A 7,957-nucleotide genomic window follows, 5' to 3' on the forward strand; every position below is an offset into this window, starting at 1 on the left:
CAAATTTTGGTTCAAGCTGAGTTAAGCACAGAGAAGTCAGACAAAAAGAGAGACCCAGGTGCACCATCAATAGACATGTTTTGACCATGCCTGTCACAGGATTCTAGTAGATGTGAGGCTTAATTTTTTCCATCAAGCTTAAAATAATGCTTTTTCCCTTTCCTCTTTTCAACTCAATTTTAAGTTTCTGTTGGAAGGAGGAGAACATATCGTAAAGCTCCATTACAGTGTGCTATAGCTCTCATCATTGATGGGTCTAGACACAGAGTCTTACCCTCTCAGAAACATCTCCATTTTACAGGAGTAAGGCTGCACCAGAGAAGCACCAAAGGCTGGAAGGACACAGTGGCCACCAATGGTCTGCCTTTGGTCACTGCTCAATTGTGAGCTGGAGGTCAGCAACCCAACGTAGCTCTTATGGCTCTTTGGAGAAACTAATCCTCTCAGTCTTTTTACCAAATTAATTCCTATTTCAGGCTGTTTTAATTATTCTAGGACTATATCGGTGTCATCCTCTGGCAGTGCTTCGCTTTATCTTAGATACCTACATTTTAAATTACATTGAGATCTACAAACATGCTCAAGATGAGCAGGGCCAACCTGGCAGGGATTTTTAAAGAAACTTCTGGTTCTGCTCTTTCTCAGTATTAAGAATGTTATTTCCTATACATTTTGTGTAGGTTCTTTCCTATAAGTTTTGGAAAGGGGAGTGGTAGGAGGAATCTGAGTTCCTCCCACTTGGACTCGCAGGCTAGCACTGGACAAATCTGCAGGTGGGAATGAGCTCTACCAAACTGGCTTTTCCATGGGCACGACCATGTAATTCTTTCTCGTGCCGTTGAACACTCACTCCTTTGAACGAATCCCACAGGTGTCTAGAGGGCTACTAAAGGGAGTTAATACTTTCTCTAGGTGGTGCCTTAATGGTGCTAAGTGGAAACCACCTCTCTGTTGAAAAGGAAGTTTCTCACTGCGATTCAGTCTGGTTGTGCAAAGCAGTTGCTTGCTGCCTGCACCTTTTTCATACAGAGAAATTAAGAAAAATCTAGACACGCAACACAGCAAGGGTCTGTAATTAGTGCTGTTCCCGAGAGGCCCATGAACTGGCAAGGCACAACTTCTCTCTCATACTCAAGTCCTCCAGGATCAGCCTGAGGAAACAGGCAATTAAAGGCTCTATGACCCAGCTGCAGTTTTTGTTGTGTGATGATCAGAAACTCACCCCGAGGCAACAGCTGCAATTTCCAACAAAGTTTTCTACTGTAAAGTAACGTCTGAAGACACTTTGGTCATTTCAATCATTTTTAACTGTTTTGTCTCTACCACTCCCAGAGGAGAGTGAAATTTCATTCTGTTGCTTGAAGAAGAGAAAAAATATGCAGTAAGTCATTTCCACGGGGAAGAAATAATTCTACATCTATAACTTCAGCTTTGGTCCCTAAATGTGTCCCGCTCTCTTTTAGTACTCAGTACTCAGCATGAGTGAGTCTCTGCTGATTGCTATTGAAACAAATGCAACTGAAGGCTTGGTAACCATATAAAAACTAAATTCAAATTGTATTGTAACTGGACCATTGTATTGTAACTGGACCTTTTAGTTTTAGCTGGGTACATTTATGTATGTATTCCTTAATAGACTGATAGTAGCACACAACAGAAGTCTCCTTTTTTTACAACTTGCAATGACCAAAAGAAAAGCAGGGGAGCTAGGCTTAAAAAAAGTTCAGGTAAGTGTTTTCTTTTGCTATTGCTATTGCAGAAATTCTTTATTCTCCAGACTTCCAAGATTTTTGTGTGACATCTCCATGCAGCAGATTCTGTTTTATTCTATCAAATCAAATGAAAAGGCAACCCGCAGAAATCTAAAAATATATGGTTCCCCTCATATAAATATGAAATTATTTCAAGCTACTTTCATCCCTCTATCCCTCTATGTATTTTTAATGTTAGCATTTTTCTTCCCTATATTGCTTTTGGAGGAAGAGGTAACCTATTTTTAAATTATATAGTTTATATGCTTGTGGTGTTCATCTGTTTGTTGCCTTTCCTGGTGGTTTGGCAGGGCTGGGTTTCTACAGCTAATGATTTTTTTATAATGTCCACAAAGAAAGAGTGATGCATGAGCAGAGAGTCATAAAAGAAGAGACAGACACAAAAGATCATGGGGCTATGGGGTATCTCATGAAAGTCTATGGAAGTAAGAAATTCTGTATTCCTGCAGGGAAACTGCATAGAATCATAGATTCTTTTGACAGCCAGGGCACACTGTTGACTCAAATTCAACTTGCCATCAGCCCAAATCCCCAAGGTTTGCAAGGGGAAGACAGGAAACAATCTCTGCCCTGAGCTAGAGAAGACTCCTCAGCACTGTACCTGCAGATATCCCAAATTCTCCTCTCCCATGCAGGCAGAGCTATAGCCAGAAGAGCTTCTGCCACTCTGCTCCACGTACGAATTTTCAATTAATACCACATGAGAGAGAATCCTCAGCTGGGCTGCAAAGCTGAACCTGTCGCTTATTGATGCTGCTTCTCTGAGCCCTGGCTGTCCATCAGCAGCCACTGTCTCCCTCACGCCCAGGGAGGAACCTCTGGGGCAAACCAGGCCTTGTGTCCCGTGGTTCCAACAGCACCTGGGGCACAGAGGATGGCAGCTGGCAGACTCATAGTAGCCCCGATTCTACCAAAGGCTTTTCAGTTTGCTATACTATTGATAATAGCTGAAAATATTTTCTCACTGCATTTGTGTGTTCTTTCCTTCTGTAGAAAGGCTTCAGGAGCAACAGTAGTGGGACTGGTACCCTAACACCTCTTCTTTGAATAATTACCTTTCTGGGAAGTGTGGGTTTAAGGGAACAGCCATGCCTCACTCGGCCACACACATATTTTCCTGAGAGCTTCAGTCTGAGAAAGCATTTTGCCTAAGCAAAATTAATCAGCTTGGTCCTGCTTTTGTGGTCACGGGGAACTAAGCTCTTGTGTGGATTTCATGAAACGTACAGAAGCTTTGCTATGGAAACACAGTAAGAGAGACCACATGGCTAAAACTTCTTCAAAGAAGCAAATGTTAGATAGCAAATCAGTAGTAGTACCTTCCACTAACTACTGCACACTCTATCAATCATTATTCTCCCCAAGCAAAAGAGCAGTTTCTTGCCTGAGTCTGTTTTGCTTTTAGGACTATTATATTATCTTTTTCAACCATATTTCCCAATTGTTATATGTGCCAAACAGGTCAGCATCAATGAAGTTAACCCCCCTCAGGAGCTCTAGATTTCTACAAAATGCAAAAGATTTTCTGGCAACCAAAAGTAATCAGGTCTGTGGGACTCAGAGTAAGAGGTATTTTTACTGAAGATCCAGTCAGGAACACATCCTTCCTTTTAATGGTATTTTCTTTATAGTTTCTGAGATGTTTTGAGACATAAAGCTTAATTATTACAGATATTTATGCATTGCACACGTCTATGACAAACAATTGTCAAAGCCATCAACTTCTGCTGCCAACTTATTCGAAATAAACACATCAGGTGAAATAGACCTTCCCATAGCTGAGTAATTGTCTCTTTGAAAAGGGTTCTTAAAAAAATAGTTGTCAGATTCTTAGTGAATCTCATTGTTTACCCTGAGCTACAACATCTGAAGTTAGGTTTTGCATCTGACTGCTGTCACAGTGATTGAAGCCAAAACATCCTGTTCTATCTTTTGTTTATGTACTGCAACCAGCTCCACAAACTTGGGCCACGTGAAACACAGCTAAAAACTGCTTTATATACGGGCTCCCTGGCATACTTTTATTTCTGTAAGATGGACTATACCAGTAATCTTAACTGACAGAAGGCAAGCCAGCGTTAGGTTTGCAGGCAAGTGCTCAAAAGGCAGGAAATACTTATAAAACAAAAATCCTTGGAAAATTTGCCAACTAGCACTTCAGCCAGTATGGTGGTGGTTCTGCAAGAAGGTACCTCAAATGGCACTCAGAGCTTAGGTTTGTGGAAAAAATCAGCATGCAGTCAGTTAGGGAGGGAAACTGCCTTTCGCCTGCACCTCTGCTGCGCTGCCTTCTCTGGCACGGGGAGGGCATTTGAAGAGGGAAGCAGGGAAGCTCAGCCCCGTGGGTAACTGGAGCAAGGATTAGGAGCTGAAGAATGCAGCAGTGTCCTGCACAGGGGACCCTCGCTGCACCCCCACACTTCTCACATGCTCCCCGGGGTTGTGCTTTTTGGAGGGACACGTTTCGCTGGGGATCTGGCACTTTCCCCTGCTGGCCTCTCCCTGTACCTTACTGGGACCTTGGAGCTACTCCCCAGAGGCAGCGAAGTCTTACCATTGCCTCAGTTTGGAAACCAAGAAGACATCTGGAATGCCAAAGTGACTCCATCTACATGAGATAAATTCACCGTCCTCTTAATATAAAATTAAGTAGCCAGTTATAATTTGAGCTGCTTACTTTCAATGCATGAGGGAGCAGGGAGAGCAGCCTACTGTTACAGAGCAGGACGGGGACTGTCAAACGAAGCAGAGGTTTCTGTGCTGATAACCACGGTCCTTCAAGCTGCACCCCAAACACTCCCACTTGGCAGAGGCAGTAAAAGGATTTGAACCTGCTAAATGCTGATCAGAAGGGGAATGAGGATCAGCCACATCCTGTCCTTGAACTCACTGAAGAGATGTTCATTCAGTTTATTTTTCTCTCCCACGCTTTCACCTGCAGGTGACTGATGTTGGCACTCCCGCTTCAAATAAGAGTGTTAGGAACCTGATGTCGCTCTGCAAATTGGTTTTCAACTCTATGGGATGTAAATGAAGGATTTCTTTTAAAGGGGGAGAAAAACACACGTTCTTTTCCATCTGATGGCTTGTCGCTGCTAGAACTAGAGTGCTGTTTTCATGGTGGGACTTGCAGTGTCTCTGTAGCTATCTGCATGCACAGCTGCACAGCTGCAGGTATCTGCTGGATTGCTCGCTCTTCTTTTGAAGTCTTTGGACTCCCAGCTCTTACACAGACTTTCATAGCTGTTTATTTGGACAACAGTTTATGGATAGATGTCCAAACACGTGGCAGCCGTGCACTTGCTACACAGCTTCTGCCTTCATTATAACAGCAACAGTTTCTGCAAGTGAAGACCATTTTATTAACTCCAGTTCCTGCACCTTCGGGAATCTTACCTATCTAATACAAACTGGGAGGATAGGAGCAGGACAGGCACAGGTTGCTTATAGGCAGTGGAGATAAATGATGACCTGGAAAGGCTATAAACCCAGGCAAGTATGTAAAAGGAGTATTCATGTACAAGACTGAACATCTGATTTGAAGGTGGTGTGCAAATTCCTGATAAGAAACTAATACTTGCCTGTAAAATGCTCTCCCCAAGGAAACTAAAGGTCATATTATTTGGCCAACGATTGCTCAGTTTTCCTTAAAAAGAACAAGATTGGAATCCTAGTTCTGCTATAAAACCTTATTCTTGTTGGCGAGCACAAGTTCCAGTGGAAAATGCTTTCTTTCATGACGTTTGTAATCTAGGGATGATGTAGGTTATGCCACAACAAGTAAGACTTCAGAGAGCAGAGTGAAATTTGTATGAAATGTTGGTATGTAGATGCTTCTCTTCTCAGTCTTTGTTTCTAGTTTAACATTCATACGAAAGCCCGCTGTTAACTCATTTAGCATTTTGGCCTCATAAAGAATCTATGTTACTTGTTAAAACGCTACTACATTTTCTTTCAAGCCTGATCATTCTCTGGTTGATTGTGCTCAGCCTTCTGTGATGAGTCTGTCCTCTTTAGCACAATGTGCAACCAGCAATTTTAATGTATAAAGATCACTTCAGCTGACTTACTCTTTGAATGAATAAAAGCTTTGTTCTTGTGTCTGGGAACTTTTTTAAAAGCTTATGTGCATGTCTAAACGTTTCCAGTATCATAGCATTTTGGTTTTATGTTCCATGCAACAATTTTAATTGGAGTAGACTTTATGTTCAATTTTAAAATTATGGTGTTGGAGGATAATAACATCGACATTATCATTTCATTATCCAGCTTAATTTCTTAAAAAATAATGAGTTCAGATTTCTGTAACAAGTGAGTTCTCTGACGTTTCACATTGCACATCCTTGGACTGAGTAGATAAGTTAGATTTAATAAAGAGGAACCATTAATAAAACTGAACAAGGGACACTGTGCTAAAGTTACATCCAGACAGTACTCCTGATATTTCCAAAGCCATTTCCACCACATTACTTAGTTTCTACTTCACAGAGGAGGTTACAACTGATGCCATTAACTGCAAAACCTGAAAAGATGGCTCCTGCCTTGCACAGCTCTTCATTCAGTAGATGCTGGTCACGGATGTAGAAGGAGCGAAGAACAAGCCAAAATTTTCAGCCGCTTCAAAAAAGTGTGTTCTGCAAGTCCTGAGTAGTTCATAAGATGTCTCTGCAGCAAGATGAGTGCTGTAATACAGGAAATGCAGAAATGCATAATATAACCAATATAATTTGCGCAGAGAAGCTATAATTCTGTTCTAGGCTTTATAAATTAAATGTCTTCTCATCATCCACATGGCTCCTTGATTCCTATTAACAAGTAAAAAAGAAAATGTCTTCTCATCATCCACGTGGCTCCTTGATTCCTATTAACAAGTAAAAATGTTAATTATCTAGAGTGTCTAGATATCATGTTGCAAGTCTAACACTATGAGATCAGCATATGTTGAGTAAAATTGCTCGAGAGTTCACAGAAGACTGCTGAGAGCTAAAGAACCTTCAGACAGAGAAGACGGCTGCAAAGAGGAAAGACCTCCATTTCATTCTTGCGTGCTGTGTGTAGGTCAAAAAATAATGGACTTAAAAGGTTATAGAGAAGATTTCAATTGAGCATAAGGAAAATGTTGTAATGGTAAGAATATTAAGAATGGGATTAGACTGTAAGGTTGTAGCCTTACCATCATTTCAGTTTTTTAAGAACAGCTTAGAAAGACAAATTATTCTTGACAGTTCTTTAGGTATAGTTAATTCTGCCTAAGGGAGAAGAGATGGACTCAATGACTTCTCAAGATTCTTTCCAGATTTACTTTTTATGATCTTATGATATCACAGCTGCATATCTTTAGAGTTTCTTTCAAATTTAGAAAATATCTATATTTGAAAGCATTGATAAGAAAAGAGACCGCTACGTATGATTTTTGAGGGGTAAGGTTTTATCAGCTCCATACAGCAACTAAAACCATAACGTTCTTGCAGAATTTTTTTTGTTGTATTGAAAGCACAAATAATAATATCAAATATGAGGAAAGGAATGGAGAGAACTCCATTACACAAATTCCATTCCACTACAAACCACACATGATTTTGGAGAGGGTAGCAAATGCTCTAAAAATTATCTGGTGCTGGAGGAATATATGGTGTGAGACCAACATATCTGACAATGAGATGTTCTTGCAAATATCTGATTAGTCTCCAGTACCACGTCTTTCAAGCTGAGATTTGACTCCTGCTAAATGAATTTCTCTCAGTTTAAGAGCAATGTATTTAATCTTTCAGATGTTAAATCACTATGGAAAAATAAAGAGGTCCTATATAAAGATTTTCTTTTTCTCTTAACTGCCTGGCAATTTTAGTTTAGTTTCTGGACTACAATTTATAGGGTATAATCAGCTATAAAAGTTCCTAAGTAAAACAATTTCAAGAAATACTGTTGTCAATTCAAAAGCTTTTAAACAAGGAATTTAAGAATTTTCAAGGTATATAATTTAATCCTTCCTATTTCAGACACTGTACTATCAACAAACTTAGTAATTTTTCAAAACCAATATTTCTATTGCAATATTTCTAGTTTCTATTGCAATATTCAATATTTATAATTTCAAAATTTCCAGTCTGGATCTATTTTGAATTTCCACTTACTAAAACTTTTCCAAATAAAACAACTTATGCCAAAATAGCATTTAGAATGCC

This window comes from Calidris pugnax, unplaced genomic scaffold, assembly GCF_001431845.1.
Source record: "Calidris pugnax isolate Ruff unplaced genomic scaffold, ASM143184v1 scaffold38, whole genome shotgun sequence".
NCBI classification, from domain to species: domain Eukaryota; kingdom Metazoa; phylum Chordata; class Aves; order Charadriiformes; family Scolopacidae; genus Calidris; species Calidris pugnax.